The following is an 18830-nucleotide window of genomic DNA, read 5'->3' as shown; positions in this document are numbered from 1 at the left end:
GTCATCTCTTTTGCAAGGCGAGCGCTCTAATCAATATGCTACAGGACTCCACAGTACACAGTATTTTCCTGCAGCTGCCAAACCTTTTGTATTTGCAACACTTTTAAATTCAGGCATGGATTTATGTGTCAGCCCGGCTGGGTTGGTGTTACTCTCACCTTCGGGTCAGAAGATTATGGGTTCAGGCCCCCCCATTAAGACTTTGAGACTCACATTGTGTAGGGAGAGCTGCATTGTTGAAGGTGTCTTGTGACTCTTTTGAAGTAGTTGGGCTCCATTAGAGACCCACTCACTCCCCCCTCCCCCACACCAGATGTTCAGACATGGTACTCATTCATTAACCTCAAAAAGGTGAAGGACTCAGTGGATCAGCTTGGATTCGAACCCTGAAATTTCGGGAGCCGATCCCAGTCCTCAGTCATCTGAGCCAAACAACGAATGTTTATTCTTAAACTACGCCAGACTACGGCACTACCTCACCCCTCACGCTGCTGAAACCCTGGTCCACGCCTTTGTCACCTCAAGGCTGGACTATGGGAACTCTCTCCTCGCCGGCCTTCCCGGCACCTCCCTCCACAAGCTGCAGGTCATTCAGAACTCTGCAGCTCGTGTACTGTCCCGCACCAGGCTTCGCGACCACATCACTCCCACCCTCGCTCGCCTCCACTGGCTCCCCATCCCCCAGAGGATTGATTTCAAGATCCTCATCCTCACCTACAAGGCCATTCACGGCCTTGCTCCCTCCTACCTCTCCAACCTACTATCCCCCTACCTACCTGCCCGTACCCTCCGTTCCTCTGGCTCTGGTCTGCTCCACGTCCCCCGCCCCAACCGCCCTACCATCGGTGGTCGGGCCTTCAGCCTCTCAGCCCCCAGGCTCTGGAACTCCATCCCCCAGTGCCTTCGCCGCTTCCTCCCTTTCCTCCTTCAAGGCCGGTCTCAAAACCTTTCTCTTTGACCGTGCCTTCAGCTCCCCTCTCGACTCTCTTCCCCCTCCTCGCTCCCTCCCTTCCCTCACCCTGACCATTTCCCCCTCCTTGCTCCCTCCCTTCCCTCACCCTGACCATTTCCCCCCTCCTCGCTCCCTCCCTTCCCTCCCTCACCCTGACCATTTCCCCCCTGCTCGGGTCATGACCCAACTGTGCAGCGCCTTGGGACGTCCTCCTGACGTGAAAGGCGCTTTATAAATGGAATCTTGTTGTTGTTGTTGTTGTACAGGTAGTAGAACAACAACAAATTACATTTGTATAACGCCCTTCAGATCGGGAGGATTTCCCAAGGCGCTGGACAGTCAGGGATTTGGACCCGAGCTGGGATCTAGAGGGGTGGAGGGCAGGGAGGGTAGGGGTAGGAGAGTGATCGAAGGCGTGGTCGAAGAGGAGGGTTTTGAAGGAGGCATGGAAGGGGGCGAGGCGAAAGGACTGTAGGATGGAGTTCCAAAAGGTGGGGACAGAAAGGCTGAAGGCCTAACCATTGATGGGACGAGTTGATATGGAGTCAGTAGGTCACAGAGATAGGAGGAGCAAGTCCATGGAGGGGTTTGAAAACAAGGACAAGGGTTTCGAACTCTATCCTCTGGGGGATGGGGAGTCCGTGGAGCCGGGCGAGGGTAGGGGTGATGGGTTCACGGAGCCTGGTGCGGGAGCGGACACGAGCTGCAGAGTTCTGAATAATCTGAAGTCGGGATCTGAGGGTCAAATGGTTTTACTGGATGAGCTAAGGCTGTTATCTTGATTGACCTGCATATTTTGCTCTTTATTTCTACATGTAAGTGCAAAGAACAACACTTTAATGACCTGCCCGAAGGAGTCCTCCGCACCTGTTGTTCTTGGCCCGTGATGAGCTGCTTAATGGGGGGAAAATGAGCTCTGTATAACTGACACACTTGCCCGGCCACTGGGGACAACCTGTTTACCTTTCCCGAGACAAACACTTCTTGTTAGCTTCTGTTGATTCTGAGGCCCCTGCATACCCAGTGTGCAAACAGCTCGAGTTGATTGAATTGCCTGATGGAAAGGGAGCAGGAGGTGAATTCACCTTTGACCAAAATAGCAAGAGGAGAAGGCGGTTTCTCTGGACTGGCATCGAATACATGGTGGTTTTTAATGGGTTTTCTTAATAAAGAACTCTGAAGTATGTGGTGCCAAATTGCCAGGAATTCGTCTCTGGTGGTTCTACCTTTGGAACAGCATTCCCGCCTGTCAGCATGAGTTAATTTCTGATTACCAGAATCCGCACTTGGTTTCCTTAGAAATGAAAATGTGGAGTCTTGTAGCGTAATGGTTAGAGCACTCTCCTCGCAAGCGAGAGGAAGTGTTCGATTCCCGGGCAGGGCGAAACCTTTTTGCCAAGTTTCAAGGGCAAGTTTCCCTACTCCACGCGCCGTTGTTTACCTATCAGTAAGTAGGAACCTGGTTGTTAGTCGATTGGCGGATTATCTTTCCGGGGATAATAATCCCTTTTTTAAAAACATAATTTGGTCACTCAATCCACAACTGTTTTTGGGACACTGCTACGCACAGTTGGCTGCCACGTTTCGCCCACATACATAGCACATGCATACATAGTCAGTCCACTTTACAGTATATTCTTTGACGCGCTTTGAGACGTCTCAACAACGTCATAAGGCATTTAATAAGATTTATTTGAAGGTGAAGTTGAATGATGGAGTGGTAGGAGGCACCATTTCTTACTGTGTTTTCAAATAGTGCTTTGGGATCGGTAAATATTAAATAAATATTTAAACATACAGCAAATCGAATTCAAGATCATCGTTCAACGCATTCAAATCCGTCCACTGTCTCTCCCAACATACCTCCGCAACCTCCTACAATCCTACTGACCCGACCAACTGGCTCAGCAAATACTGGATGGCAATCATGTCCCCCCCATCCGATGTGTTCCACCATCAGTGCGCAGGTACTCAGCCATTCTTCTCCTCTCTGGAACTCCTTCCTGGAGTTTCTCAGACTCTGCCCCTCCACCTTTTTACCCACTTTCAAAGCCCACCTCAAAACGTATCTCTTCGACCACATTTTCAGTCATTTCCCCCCCCCCCACCCCATCCTCTTTAGCTCACATCCTCAGCTCAGGTGCCCAGCGTGCAATGTAAAGGGCTTTGCAAAGTCACCTGGACATGAAAGACACTGTATGAATGCAAATTGTATTGTACAACGAGGCAGGTACTTAAGGCTTTGGATAATAATAATAATCCTTGGGTTTGATATAGTGTCTTATCACGTCATCGAGACGTCTCAAAGCGCTTCACAGAACATACTGTAAAGTGGATCGACTGTGTATTTTGTGGTTAAATGTTTCTTGGGAGGGGAGGAATTTTACAATTTATGTATTTTTTAGAAAATGCAGGGCTTTATCCTTCGTGTCGTTCAGTAGAATCGTAAGTTTTTTTGCAACACAACTTCTATTGTTGCACTCTTCTCTGTTTGTGACTGTGCCAATGTAACACCTCCCCTTTCGAAGGGACAATGACTCTGCTGAATTGTACAGCTTCCTGATCTGAACGCAAATTGGCACCATCACACGTTTTGTTGCCACACCCAGTAATAATAATAATAATAATAATCCTTGCATTTGATATAGCGCTTTTCACGTCTTCACAGAATATACTGTAAAGCGCTTCACAGAATATACTGTAAAGTGAATTGACTATATTTGTGGGCGATCGCGGCAGCCAATTGCGCACAGCAATGTCCCACAAACAGTCGTAGATTGAAAATGACCAATTTATTATTGTTTTTGGTTTTGGAGGGATTATTATTAGGCTCTGTGTGGAGTAAGGAAACTTGCCCAAGGTTTCGCCCTCTGCCTGGAATTGAACTCAGGTCTCTCGCTTGCAAAGCGAGTGCTCTAACCACTGAGTTACAGGACTCCTGTAGTCTTCAAATCCCCTCACGCGCTGGCACCTTCCTACCTCTCTGGCCTGCTTTCTTCCCACTCCATTATCCACTGCTTCCGCTCGGCTGGCTCTGGCTTCCTGCTTGTCCCTTGTCCCCTCCGCTCCACCATCGGTGGCCGTGCTTTCAGCCACTACTCCCCGAAGCTTTGGAACTCTCTCCACCAATCTTTTAAATCACGACTGAAGACCTTCCTCTTCGACCGTGCTTACGGTCGCTCCCCCCCAACACCCCCAGCTCGGCATCAGGCTCCGCCACTGTTAAGCGCTCCGAGACCCTGCCCGTGTGAAAGGTGCTATGTGAATGCAAGTTGTTGTAGATGGGGGAGGGAGGGGAAAGGATTTACGAGCACGAGTGGAATTCGCTAACACACGTAACTTTTTTTTAATTTAGGGCTACACGGAGCCTTGCTAACCAATCCAGTCACATGATATCACTGATCTCCCACTGCAGGACCTGGTAACAAATCAGCCCGTTCACCATCAAGATATTAAGGTTTCTTCAAAGGTACGAAGACTACGTTATATCCTGTGTTTGTTCAGATAGTTACACGGGTTATAATAATCCTTGCATTTGATATAGCGCTTTTCACGCCTTCTAGACGTCTCAAAGCGCTTCGCAGAATGTACTGTAAAGTGGATTGACTGTGCAATTGTGGGCAAAACACGGCAGCCAATTGCGCACAGCAGGGTCCCACAAACAGTCGTGTATTGAAGTGAACAATTTTTTATTATTGTTCTTTTTCTTGAGGGATTATTATCAGGCGTGTGGCGTAAGGAAACTTGCCCAAGGTTTCACCCTGCCGGGAATCGAACCCAGGTCTCTCGCTTGCGAGGAGAGTGCTTTAACCACTGAGCTAAAAGACTCCTTTATGGATTAACCTTGTACATCTGTGTTTTATTCCTGGCCCAAAGTGTCTGTCAGACCACAGAGCACAGCAGGTAAAATTGGGGCTTGTAACTAGTACAGTTAATTGTGGCGACTTCATGGCCGGGCAGGGCAAAACCTTAGACAAATTTCCTTACTCCATAATTCTGTTTACCGAGCAGTAAGTAGGCACCCAGCTGTTAGTCGATTGGTGGATGACTTTTGCAGGGTGATAATCCGTCCCCTGAAAAAAATTGTTCACTCAAATCTACAACAGTTTGTGAGACACTGCTGTGCGCAATTGGCTGCCGCGTTTCACCCACAAAATACACAATCAATTCACTTTACCGTACATTCTGTGAAGCGCTTTGAGACGTCTCGACGGCGTGATAAGGCGTTATATCAAATTCAAAAATTATTATTGTTATTTTATCCCAATAAAATAACTAATCTTTGAAGTTGCAGAGGGAGGGGGGGTCGGGAGGGAAAGAAAGGACGCAAATTGTGATGAGTTGCCCTACCCTCCTGTACCTGAATGAAATCTTGCCACAGTTAGCCTCCGCAGGTCATCTCCGCTGTGCTGAGGTTCACTTAAGCTGTTTGCGACTGAACGTTTTCTGCTGTGAGGTGGAGCCAGAAAAGCCCCTTTCAAAAAATAGCCTGTAAATCAAGACAGTTAAAACATGTAGGAATTTTCAGGGAACTTGTTTCAGAAATAAGCACAGAAAATATTTTGTGAAGCTATTTGCCTGAAATCTATTGTGTGTTCACACTTAATAATCCACAGTATTCTGTTTTGTTGTGGAGAGGGGTTGTTTACGTGCTGGAAAATATAAAGTTTGCACAGTAGATGGAAAAACTCCAGGTTGGCCAAGGTTTGGGGACCCCAGAGTGTGCGTTGGGGTAACTGCTGGAGTCTAACAACAACAAGATTACATTTGTATGGCGCCTTTCACGTCGGGAGGACCTCCCAAGGTGCTGGATAGAGTACAGCATTTCACCAGCTAAAACCGCATAGCTTGCCATTGATATCGCTGTCTGGCAAGCTTTCCCGCTGCTTGTCCAGAAGGGACCACCCTGCCCGTTAGGGCTTTGGCTTGCAGGGTCAACAGGAGATGAGTGGGATGATTCCCTGCCCCTAGCGACTGGTCTGCCCTTCCAAGTCCAGGCTGGCTGTACCTTGACTACTGAATAAAGGTACCATTTAGCATAAGTCTTGGAGATCCAAGTTTGTGCTAAATTGTCAGAGCGCTGGGACGCTACAATTGGATTTACTGCTCCTGGAAACCTCTTGGAGAATGGAGACATCAGCTGGAGTTCCCTCTCCTGATCTCTTATCCTGTGACACCCTACTAAAATGTGTGCGGCTGTCGGCTAAAGACAGGATCATGTTCAAATGTGATGTCACCAGGGTTTATCTGCCTTATTATTACAGTCCCAGCTCACAGGCAAAGAATTGCCACTCGAGCAAGGTTTCGGAGAACATACGGTTTCGTATCCAGGAGTGAAACAATCTACATCAAGAACTCTGCTCGCTGCGGAAAGTTGTACGGAAACATCTCGTATACTTTGTAATCAGACTGCAGACTGCATATTGCACAATTCGCCTCATTTATCCCCAGTGAAGTGTGTCATACCGTCTTATTGCAAGACCCATTTTAAGGTGACAAACTGGATCTGATATTGCAATTGAAAATGTTTATGACCCTGCAGTATCTTTGGGACCCAGACACACTATAAAATAGAATGACTTTTCTGATTCAGGTTGAGCAAGTCTGTTTCAAATGCCTATAAAAGTGTATTGAGATCTGCCAGCGCTTCAGGCTGTATCTAACACGGTTACATTTTAATAATAAATAATAATAATAATCCTTACATTTGGTATAGCTCCTTATCACGACTTCGAGACGTCTCAAAGCACTTCACAGGATACACTGTAAAGTGAATCGACTGTATATTTAGTGGGCGAAACGAGGCAGCCAATTGCACACAGCAGCGTCCCACAAACAGTTGTGGATTGAGTGACCAAATGATTATTTTTAAACAAATAAAAAAAATTTGAAGGGATTATTACCCCTTGGAAAAGCGATCCGCAACTTTCAGTACGTTGCAGCTCAGGACTGTTGCAGATTATGTAGAGACCTGTGAAGTGAACGGACTACACAACAACAAACTCTGGGCTAAACCCTGTTTTTATTGGAGGAAAGGAGAACTGAGAGAGGATATGAGCTAGATTTTTCAAACGTTGAGAGAGAGGTATGGAATGGATAGTTTTTGGATGCGAGCAGTTTTTTAACTTGGACTGTAAAGTGCAGGATTAAAGTACAATTTTTTAACAAGCCTCAAGGAAGATTAGATTGGGATGGGAGTGGGCGTGGGATTCTATCTACTGAATACAATAGTAGGCGTCTAGTGTAGATTCATGGCTAATGAGTCTGAGGTGATAAGTACAGGGAGAGAAGATTGAGCCCTGTGTCCCACATTATTGTGGCTGAGAAGGCATGACTCAGGAAGTGATATGCCAAGCAATATGGCTGGAACCAGAAGTACAGGCAAACCAGTTATTTTTCACGTTTGCTTAATTTACTTCTGAGATAGGGAGAATGTTTTTTTGGGTGGTGGGGGGGTGCGGGGTTCAGCTGGCTGCAGAAACCCATCACCGTGCTTAAGAACACCTAAACCAGACTGAGATTTCCATGTGTCCCACCTACACATGGGAATCCCAGAGATAAGTTGTTGGTATGGAATGCTCTCTCTCTCTCTCTCTCTCCCTGGAGGGACGCATCCTGGTGACCCAATCCCGGAAAGTATTAGGCGAAGGTTGGACAACAGCCAAGGCTTGGGGGGGGAACCCCAGAGTGCGCAATGGGTTTGGGGAGCTGAGTGAAAGGTCCCTTGTATTAGATTCTTTTTTTGGGACGTCCTCCCGACGTGAAAGGCGCTCTATAAATGTAATGTTGTCGTTGTTGTTGTTGTTGCTGCACTTTGAACCGCTTTACAGGACCTAGATTGGGACCAAGTACATAGCTCAGTTTGCAATTGTCATACAGAAAATAACGTTGACTTGCCAGCGGCCAAAGCCAGCAAAACTTTATGTTTTCAGTCTAGCTGAGTTCTGTTTTGAACGAGAGAGAGAGACAGAGGGACAGACATAATTGACCATCAAGTAACCCTTAATTTGAAGTCTGGAGTCAGAGAGGGTGGCCAGTTTGCTATTATAACTGCTAACCTGCTCTTTTCTAATGAGACTGCATTAACTGTCCACGCGAGGCTATAATAAGACATCCAGAGAAGCAATTGGAAAACTCACTGTTGATAATATGAAGCAGCCTGGTTAGGAATGTGGGAAATTTTAAGTGGAGCCATATGTCTTTTCTCAAGCCTACCAGATTCATTGCAAGTTTGACGCAGTGAATTCATTTGGGAAAAGGGGGAGAGGGAAATATTTTTCTTATTCCTTTCCTTTGTTTAAATGACAATAGTTTAGTAAGGAATGTCCGAGGATCGGCACAAAACATACAAAACATGACAGGCAAACGGGACTATCTACGTCTCGAAATTCCTGCCTTGTTCTCTTCCGACGTGTGGGAGTAATCCTGAATTTTTTTTATATACCCCCCCCCCGTTCCATAGACTTGCACTTTGTGCCCATGCAGATGCTTGTCCTACATTTCTGTTTTTAGTCAATTAAATATAGTTTTCATTTGGTTCCTTGTGCGTCTTTGATTTCCAGTAAGGGCAATATTTCACATGGCGACCTCCCAAACATTTAGCAGCTTCAGTGGTTGCGAGTTGACCTTTTTAAAACTCTGCATTTAGTTGCCAGCTGTTTCCAGGGTAATGGCACTTTAAACTTTTAGTGAGTTACCGCAGCACATTGGCTCGGATGCGGATGCTGTAACTTGGTTAATTGGATGAAAAGTCATTCGAGATAGTCAGTAACTTTAAAAATAAATAAAGAATTGAACCTGGGTCCTTCCCGGTATGTATAGCAGCGTCCCTCCGCCTTGCCCCCCCTTCCTTCCCCATCTTCCGGTCGCGCCTTTGACCGTGCTTACGGTCACCTCCTCCCAGTGCTTGCGGCAAAGTCAGGCGCTCCGGGACGCTACCCTGCGAAAGGGCGCCGCGTAAATGCAAGATGACGATGTTGTTGTTGTTGTTGTGTAGTTACGTTGTTTCACGATCAGTCTTCGGAGTCTGGCAGCGACCCATACAAGTTTGCCAAAGCCACTGAGTATTTCACTTACCCTATAATTTACGTTTAAATCGAGCGGTTCGCTTCGGGAAGGCCTTTCATCAAAAGTGCTTCAAAGCGCTTTGCCAGTACTGGTTGGGCACCCGAGCTGGAGCGTGAGCAGAGGGTAGTGGGGGGTGGTGGGGTGGGGTGTGGGTGGCTGAACATGTAGAAATTACCAGCAGATAAAGGAACAAAGACTGTCCCAATAGACTATTCTCTACGGCTCTGTTGGTTTCTCCAGAAGCTGCTATGGGTTTGGCTGATTGTTTCGCTAATCTGGGTTTGTTGCGAAGACTTTGACTCTCATTCTGTAGCTATCAGAGGTGGTTGTTTCATTGCGGGGGACAAAGTGCAACAATTCTAGCTTGCCCACTGAAAACACTACTGAATACAATCCCCGCCTTGCCATTGAGCTGCACATATTCCTGACCGGAATTGAGCAGGGGGCCGCGTGACTTCAAAGTAAGTTCATCTTTTTAACCAGCGCAGGAAGGAAACGGAGTGTGCAAAGAAATGTTACTGCTACCGACGTGTAGATTAAATCTTTGTACAGTGTCTGTTTCATGCTAGTGGCTTATTGGGTTGTAATCTTCCGTGATATATTCACGTTATGCTTTCACCCGCTTGGAGTGGTATGGAATTTCGTGCTGACCTGATTTCTGGTGATTTGAAGGGATAATACATGAGGTACTCTTGATAATGTGACTTTTCTTTTTGTCTATTTTCCTCAACCCTTCCATCCGGGTCCAGGCAATCAGATGGTGCGTTTCCGAGGATTAAATGTGCTTTAGTAAAGATGAAAGAGGCATTAATTGAGACCAGCTGGTTCCAATGGCTTTGCCAGTGTATTATTAACAATTGCCATTGACCAACCTTATTGTGTGGGTGTGTGTGTGTGTGTGTGTCTGTGTATATGTGTGCGCTTTCTTTGAAGCATTATCGGTCAGTCGCTTGTAGTTGAAACTGTATAATTCCTTTAAAAAAAATTCTAAACTAGTAAATCGACTATTTTGTGGGATGTCGCTGTGCACAATCAGCTGCCGCGTTTCGCCCACAAAATGTACAGTCAATTCACTTTACAATATATTCTGTGAAGCGCTTTGAGAAATCGCGAAGACGTGATAAGGCGCTATATCAAATACAAGGATTATTATTGGATACTTGAACGCAATTGGGAACAGAAATCTTTTTTCTCTTTCGTTGCCCTTCTCTAAGCCCCAAATCCCTGTGGCCAATTGCAGAATTCAGCAGCTGAGATCAGTTAGTTCAGTCCATTCCTAGCCTCTGGAACGGCTAATTTCCTGTACGGCAATGTTCAGAGTAACTGGATTGATTCGGAGGATCGAGGGCTACGGTTCAGGGCCATTGAAGTTGTATTTGACTATTTTTTGTTCTCTGACTTTCTGCATCATTTTCACAGTGCGTAATGAGGTCATCAATCACGTAATCGGTGCCGTCATAGGAACAATAGGAAAAGGAATAGGCCATTCAGCCCCTCGAGCCTGTTCCGTCCGCCATTCTATAAGATCATGGCTGATCTGTACCTCAACTCCATTTACCCGCTTTGCTCCATATCCCTTGATACCCTTACCTCACAAACATCTATCCACCGGGTTATGACTGGCCTGAAATGTCTCTGCCGTGTTCTAATAATAATAATAATAATAATCCTTACATTTGATATAGCGCCTTATCACGTCTTCGAAACATCTCAAAGCGCTTCACAGAATACACGGCAAAGTCAATTGTCTGTTTTCTTGAGTTTTCTTTCAAAATAAATCCCAGCTTTACCTGTTCTTATGTTCTTTTACTGTGTCGAATTTTCTCCTTGCAATTTACTCCTTTTTGTTCTGTCACCAAGAACAGACCCCGAAAACGCCCCTAGAAATACTGGGGTTTTATTTTGTGAATAAAACAAAACTTAACAACTTTTGTTGTCTTTGGTGGTAATGCCAAGTCACGCATACAAAGCAAGGAAGTAATCAAAAGGGCGAATGGAATATTGGCCTTTGTCTCAAGGGGCCTGGAATACAAACGGGAAGAAATGATGCTTCGGGTGTATTGAGCGTTCGTCAGACCCCATCTGGAGTATTGGGCGCCACACCTCAGGAAAGATATATTGGCCCTGGAGGGGGTGCAGTGCAGGTTCACTAGAATGTTACCAGGCCTAAAGGGGTTAAGTTACGAGGAAAGACTGCGTAAACTTGGATTGTATTCCCTTGAGTTTGGAAGGTTGGGGGGTGATTTGATTGAGGTATTTAAGATGATGAAGGGATTTCATACGGTAGATACAGAGAGGCAATTTCCTCTGGTGGGGGAATCCAAAACAAGGGGCATAGTCTAAAAATTAGAACCAGGCCATTTTAGAGTGAAATCAGGAAGCATTTTTTCATTCAAAGGGTGGTAGAAAAATCTGGAACTCTCTATCCCCCAAATGCTGGATCCATGCACACCTTTAAGAGTGAGGTTGATAGATTTTTGGTAGATCAGGGTATTAAGGGATATGGGAAGAAAGTGGGAAATTGGAATTGAAAGGATTAGTTGAGCTACAGATCAGCCATGATCTGATTAAATGGTGGAACAGGCTCGAAGGTCTGAATGGCCTCCTCTTGTACCTATGTTCCTAAGAAGGTGGTTTGGCTGTATCACCTTTCCTTGTTACTTACTATCTGAGAGTGAGTGGTTCAGAATGTAGGAAAGTAGGAACAGGAGTAGGCCATTCAGTCCCAACAAAATGTCCGAGCTGTCAGTTATTTATACCCACAAAATACACCGTCACTCCATTTCACAGTAAATCTTGAGAAGCGCTTTGAGACGTCCTTCCGACGTGATAAGGCGCTGTATCGATTGCAAGGATTATTATTATTTTATTATTATTATTATCAAGTCATCATTCAAAATCATCTGGAAAATACAAATCTCTGGAGTGGGTCGATATTGAAACGTTACCCAGAACTGACACATCTATTAAATCCAATCATTATGTAACATCGATTGGAAAAACGCAACAGGTGAACAACTTCCTCTGAGGTTATTGCTGTTTGTGCCCTGAGATAGATAGCTTCAGGAACTGTATTTTTGCTGCACAGTTGCGTTCAAGCAGCAACAAATGGGCACGTGGTTTGCTTGGAATTCCATCCCCCAGTCACTCCGCCTTGCCCCCTCCTTAGCCTCCTTCAAGTCTCGCCTCAAAACCCTCCTCTTCGACCATGTCTTCGATCACCCCACCCCCCCCTTCTCCCTCCCTTCTCCCTCCCTGACCCCAGCTCGGGTCTGAAATGCTGCACACTGTCCAGCGCCTCGGGACGTCCTCCCGACGTGAAAGGCGCTATACAAGTGTAATCTTGTTGTTTATATTTCAATGCGCCAAGACAGCGTATTTGAGTCAACTATTAGTCGTCTGTCGCACAGTTTTTTTTTGTATTTTCTCGGCTGTATTTTTTGGTATTGTGCCACATGGTGCGTCTGTGATTGTGTAGCCTGTGATCGTGGAGTCCTGTAGCTCAGTGGTTAGAGCACTCGCTTCGTGAGCAAAAGACCTGGGTTCGATTCCTGGCAGGGCAAAATGTTAGGCAAGTTTGTTTTTTACTCCACACACCTCTGTTTACCTAGCAGTAAGTAGAAACCCAGTTGCTAGTCAATTGCTGGATTGCTTATCCTTTTTTAAAAAATTTTAAAAAAAATAATAAATTGGTCACTTCAATCCACAACTGTCTGTGGGACACTACCTTCGCCCACAAAATATACAGTCAATCCACTTTACAGTATATTCCCTGAAACGCTTTGGGACATCTCGAAGACATGATAAGGTACTATATCAAATGCAAGGATCATATATGTATATAATTACAATAGGCACGACCTAAAGGTGAGGAAGGAATGGGGCAAGGCGGAGGGATAGAGGAAGAGTGTTCCAGAGTTTCGGGGCGTAGTGGCTGATGCGTGGCCACTGATGGAGCCAAGGGCACGAGGGACATGCAGGAGGCCAGACGTTACTTAGTCACACCACTAAGAAACATCACTGGCAGATGCTTCTGACTGCACACTGGGAAGGGTTGCCATGGACACTGATCGGGTTAAGAGGAAACACTCGATTCACTGTAGTGCTATGTAATATTGGCAAACATTTCCTGCTTTTTGCCCTCTGTGGTTGAAGCCTCTGTGGTGTAGCATAAATGGTCGGACGCAAGATTTATTGAGTGTCCACTTGAACCACGAGAAAACGCTCACCATATGGATTTGTCCGGCCAATCTTGTATTTCCGGATTTGTCCGAAAGAATCATTTTCAGCCATTGTGTGGTTTACTAGTTTGAGATATAATAGTTATGATAATAATATAGCATTTGATATAGCGTCTTATCATGTCGTCAAAGTCTCAAAGCGCTTCACAGGATACTTTGTAAAGTGACTGCTTCTTTATGGACAACATTAAAATGGATGTCAAACATATCACAACCACCTGTACTTAACGTAGTATAAGTGGTTGTGATATGTACAATAAATGTTTCTAAGAATTTCCAAGTACAGTAGAGCCCTCCTTATAACACTGGTTCACATGCAACAAGTAATTGATTAATTTATTAACAGGTTATAAATTAATTTCTAACATATAAATGTGACCTTCAGATGGTAATGTTATGAGGATTATTTAGAATACAATAACCTTGTAAGCTGCACAGGTAAGCCAGTATATTTCGATATATTTTAAAAAATTATAACACTTCTGAATTATAATTTAGAAATGTAGCAAATTTATTATTTAAAATAAATTTACGTTATTAGCGCAAGGGCTTCAAGCAATACGGGGCAAATGCAGGTAATTGGAGTTGAGGTACAAATCTAATAGAATGGAGGAACAAGCTTGAGGGGCAGAATGGCCTCCTCCTTCCTATGTCCCTATGTTCCTGTATAAGGCAGATGCCCTGAGGACTTTGTTTCTGTGCGCGGACCGGCCAGCTCCTTGCGCACTAAACGGAGGGCAAATTCCAGGTCGTCATGTTGGTCGTGGGGTCCCGTTCTTGCTGCATGTTGGCGCTGACCTGCTGGCCCGAAGGTCAACTTTTTTTTTAGCACAGGAAGCTTAAGAGTTTTCCTAATCTGTTAGCAGAAGAAGCCCAGTGTACTGCTGACTAACAGCCCTGCTGAAATTCAGGTTGGGATATTGTAATCATAATAATCCTTGCATTTGGTATAACGCATTATTATGTCGGAAGGATGTCGCAGGGCACTTCCCAGGATTTACTGTTGAGATTTATTGTGTATTTGTAGGCAAACGCGGCAGCAAAATTGCACACACCAATGTCCCACAAACAGCCGGGAAACGAATGCCTCATTTTTATTTGGGGGGCATTATTGGCCAAGACACCGGGAGAAACCCCCTTCTCTTTTTGAATGCTACCGTGGGATCTTTAAAATTCACTGGAACAGGCAGACAGGAGCTCGGTTGAATGTCTCACCCGGAATACAGATTATGTACGTAAATGCTGATTTAGAATGAGGTTCTACTGTGGGGGAATCACTGAGAAGGGAGGAAAGGGGGTGGAATTTCAGACTAGTTGAAGGAAGAGGTTTTGAAGGCAGGAAGAGAAGACCCAAGGCCAAGAGACTCTGGCAAACTTTTCCAAACAGCTGGGTATAGTGGCTAAAGGTGTGGCTGCCCAGTTGTGCGACTCAAGAGGGCGAGGAATAAGAGGTAGATAAGAGTGGGAGAAGTTCTGTTAGTAGAATACAGTTTGCAAAGCGATTCCAGAATTAAAGTGGGGCAAAATGGAGTCCTGTTGCATATTGGTTATAGCACCCACCTCTGTTAACCTAACAGTAAATAGGGACCCAGTTGTTAGTTCATTGGCGTATCACTTTCCAGGGGTAATAATCAATTTAGTAAAATAATAATAATTTGGGCATTCAATCCACGACTGTTTGTAGGACACTGCTGTGTGCAATTGGCCGCCGTGTTTCGCCCACAAAATATACAGTCCATTCACCTTTCAGTGTATTCTGCGGAACGCTTTGAGACGTCTCAACGATGTGATAAAACGCTGCATCAAAAGCGAGGATTATTATATATAAAATTCTGAAGGGATTTGAAAGTTGTAGGATGAGGATCTTGAAGTTGAACCACTGAGATCCAGCGGTCGGGGGCAATGGGCAAGTGGAGCCTGGTGTGGGAGAGGATACACAGTGCAGAGTTTATATTGCTCAAGAAAAATGTGTACTAGTTTACGTGTGCAGTTCCCCAGGTTATTGTATGCTAAATAATCCTCGTGATAATACTGTTTGAGGGTTACGAAGTCTATGTGGCACGAGTAGATGCTATGATTGCGGCAGGCGTGTTTGGAAAGTGTTGCTGATGTCCCACACTTAAGAATTTTAACCATTTTCAGGAACAGAAAAAGACCACTTGTCCAACTCTCCGTTTGTCTACCTCATGTTCTCAGCTTTCCGGTTTGATGTTTTACGGAAATCAATGAGAAAATTGCTCCCTTGCCAGACCTGAGGTTTTTAGCACCGTGAGTACATGCTGTATCGTATGTAAGACTATGTAGTGTTATAACTTCAACATACACGACTGGTACCAGTAATGTTGTAGGAAAATCTGTTGCCTTTTGAAGCTGGACCTACGCCTTCCCTTACGATCAGATTTCCTAACCCTTATTACCCTGCTGTGATAAGTTTTTTTTAAAAAATCCATTAGATTTCCCTTACTCCTACGTTAGCGTTTCATTCGTGTCTCCTGCTATTTAAAACGCGAGTCCAGCCGAATATCTTCCTCTCTCTAAATTGCTACCAGATGGCAGTTTCCACATGACTGCACAGGCCTGTCTGCATGGCTCAGCCTTTGAAAAAGCAGGAAGAAGGCTGATCCAACATGTAACTGAGCTGAACGTTAGCTACATCAGTGTGAACAGTACAAAGCGCTGCCAGCAATCTGTGAATTTCGATGATATTCTAGTAAAACAAATTGTGAAGATCAGAAAAATATCCCTTCTGTTATTATAATAATAATAATAATAATCCTGGCATTGATAGAGCGCCTTATCACGTTGTTGAGACGTCTCAAAGCGCCTCACACGACGTTCTGTAAAGCGGAGTGACTGTGTGTTTTGTGGGTGAAAAGTGTGTGGGCGATTAGAAAAAAAAGTTGCAGAGTTTTATTTAAAGGAAGAAAATTGCTAAAGGATTTAATGCATAAACTAATCCCACAGTCCCCACCCTCCATGACATAGCCAACAACACAGTTACATTTATATAGCGCCTTTCACGTCCCAAGCTGCTGAGCGCTCCAAACAAGCACCACTCGGACTGATGCGATGCAACTAAAAGGCACTCAAAAATAGCAGAGAGCAACTGAAGTACCCATGCATTTGAGTTGATGTTGAGTTGAATGAACGGTGATGTTGGTGAACACAAAGTGGGTCGCTGAGACAAACACATACTGGGAAAACGTTATAGGACAGCGACATCCGCAAGCAAAGTAAGGTGTAGGTTTGTGTTGTGTTAGGAAATTTTGAGAGTGGTGGCAATAACGTAATTTAGTTTGTACCTGGAAGCAGGGTAGCCAGATTTAGAATGACATTTGGCACTTTCTAGCAATAATTGCTGAGTATTAATGTCTTGGGATACAGTATATAGTCTGGGACATAACATGCCAAGTGACTGGCAGGATGGTGGAAGGTGAACTGGATGGACCTTGGTCTTCTATCACCTTGCAAATTCTTTTGTTCTTAAGTGGCGTTCAGGACTTGAGAACCTTGGGTGCTTTCCCCTCTCTCCCTCTTTCTCTCTCTCTCTCCTCCCAACCCATCTCAGGTTTTCTGTGAGTATCGTTGGTGCTCTTACTACTGCTCAACTGAGACTGAATAACTCCGAACACGTCCTGGATCAACCCCTCCTCTTTCCCCTCTGGTCTTCATGGCTTCATGTTACACCAGGCTTCACACTTTATCCACTTTAGTCCGTTGGAGAAGTCAGCATTTTAATGTTTTACTGAAATAAATGATCTAATCGCTCCCTTGGCAGATCTCGTGGCTGGGTGAGTTGTGAGGTATTTAAATGTGTTCATCATCCAGGAATGCATTTCGAGCCCTGCGGCAATCTCCTGGTATGTGTCCGGACAGACGTTAAGGACAGTAATTGCTCCGCGAGATTTGCTACGTAACCAGGTCGTAATTATTTACCAATTGCCCAAATTTCCTTCAAACGGCTGGAATGCAAAGTGTAAAATATCTCTTTTGATGATGATAGTAACACATGATGGGAGGGGGTGGGGGAATGATTAAAAAACCTGACAATAAAGTGCAATTCTTACCGTATTAGGATACCATCAATTACAAGGTGGTGATGAATTTATACTGTTAAAATATTCTACATCAGCACACGGATAGATTAGGGAAAGCACTAACAGTAAGGCTGAAACTTCAGTTGTACCTCCAGAACTGAAGAAAAGTCTAAATCAAATTGTCGTAAATGTAATTTTAAATCAATTTGTAATTGAGTAAATTCTCCTTTAAAGTGGGCTTGAAATAGGTTCAGGGCAGTTCCCATATAAACTAGAATCAGGTTAGAATTGGGTTCATTCAGAGAACCAAGACAGGTGTTGTGTTGCGCCGCTTTTATAGATTTACAGGGCGACCTGTTGTGACACGCCTCTGCTTATAGATCAGGCGCGCTGTACGCCAGAAGGCTGGCCCACCGGGCTTCCGGGGCTGATGAGCCCTGGGAACCTACCCTGCGTGAGAGGGCGCTATATAAATGCCAGTTGTCGTCGTTGTTGATGAGCCAACTTCCTGCACTAAACAAAATGGCCACCTGCTAGGTTACCTCCAACTTCAAAAGGGATAATGGAGGGCAGAGAGGGAGGGAGGGAGGGTAGGAGTAGAACAAGAGGACGTCGTTGTAAAGGGCGATTTCAGGACCAGGATATTTTTCTTTACCCAGAGGGTAATCAATGGCTGGAACAGGGAAAGGTGGTAGAGGCCAGGACACAGGTCTCGTTTAAAAAAGCAGCTTGACGGTGTGATGGGGGAGGGGGGCGTGGAGGCACGGAAGGGTTGGTGTTCTGGAAGGATGAGATCAGATGGGCCCCAAGGTCCTTCATCCAAATCAACGTGGTGTGATCTTGTTACAACGACAACAACAACAAGATTCCATTTATAGAGCGCCTTTTACGTCGGGAGGACGTCCCAAAGCGCTGTAATAATAATAATAATAATCCTTGCATTTGATATAGCGCTTTTCATGTCAGGAGGACATCCCAAAGCGCTTCACAGAACACACTGTAAAGTGAATTGACTATATTTGTGGGCGAACGCGGCAGCCAATTGTGCACAGCAATGTCCCACAAACAGTCGTAGATTGAAAATGACCAATTTATTATTGTTTTTGGTTTTGGAGGGATTATTATTAGGCTCTGTGTGGAGTAAGGAAACTTGCCCAAGGTTTCGCCCTCTGCCTGGAATTGAACTCAGGTCTCTCGCTTGCAAAGCGAGTGCTCTAACCACTGAGCTACAGGACTCCACGACTCCACATGGCTGTACAGTTGGGTCAGGACCCGAGCAGGGGGGAAATGGTCAGGGTGAGGGGAGGGAAGGGAGGGAGCGAGGAGGGGGTAGAGAGTCGAGAGGGGAGCCGAAGGCACAGTCAAAGAGAAAGGTCTTGAGACCGGCCTTGAAGGAGGAAAGGGAGGAAGCGGCGAAGGCACTGGGGGAAAGAGTTCCAGAGCCTCGGGGCTGAGAGGCTGAAGGCCCGGCCACCGATGGTAGGGCGGTTGGGGCGGGGGATGTGGAGCAGACCGGAGCCGGAGGAACGGAGG

At 45.3% G+C, this 18830-nt stretch overlaps 1 protein-coding gene across 4 annotated transcripts in view; it reads left to right on the top strand.

The window, feature by feature from the left end:
• Positions 1-18830, top strand: part of LOC103176971 (plexin-B2) — a 175880-nt gene that overhangs the window by 44690 nt on the left and 112360 nt on the right. For all 4 annotated transcript variants that reach the window (XM_042335787.1, XM_042335788.1, XM_042335786.1 and 1 more), the window contains exon 2: positions 4308-4421. The gene's annotated coding sequence lies outside the window, so the exon portion shown is untranslated. The remainder of the gene's footprint in view (positions 1-4307; positions 4422-18830) is intronic.

This window comes from Callorhinchus milii, unplaced genomic scaffold (assembly GCF_018977255.1).
Source record: "Callorhinchus milii isolate IMCB2004 unplaced genomic scaffold, IMCB_Cmil_1.0 Scaffold5, whole genome shotgun sequence".
Lineage (NCBI taxonomy): Eukaryota > Metazoa > Chordata > Chondrichthyes > Chimaeriformes > Callorhinchidae > Callorhinchus > Callorhinchus milii.
This window is presented reverse-complemented; position numbering and strand designations above follow the sequence as displayed.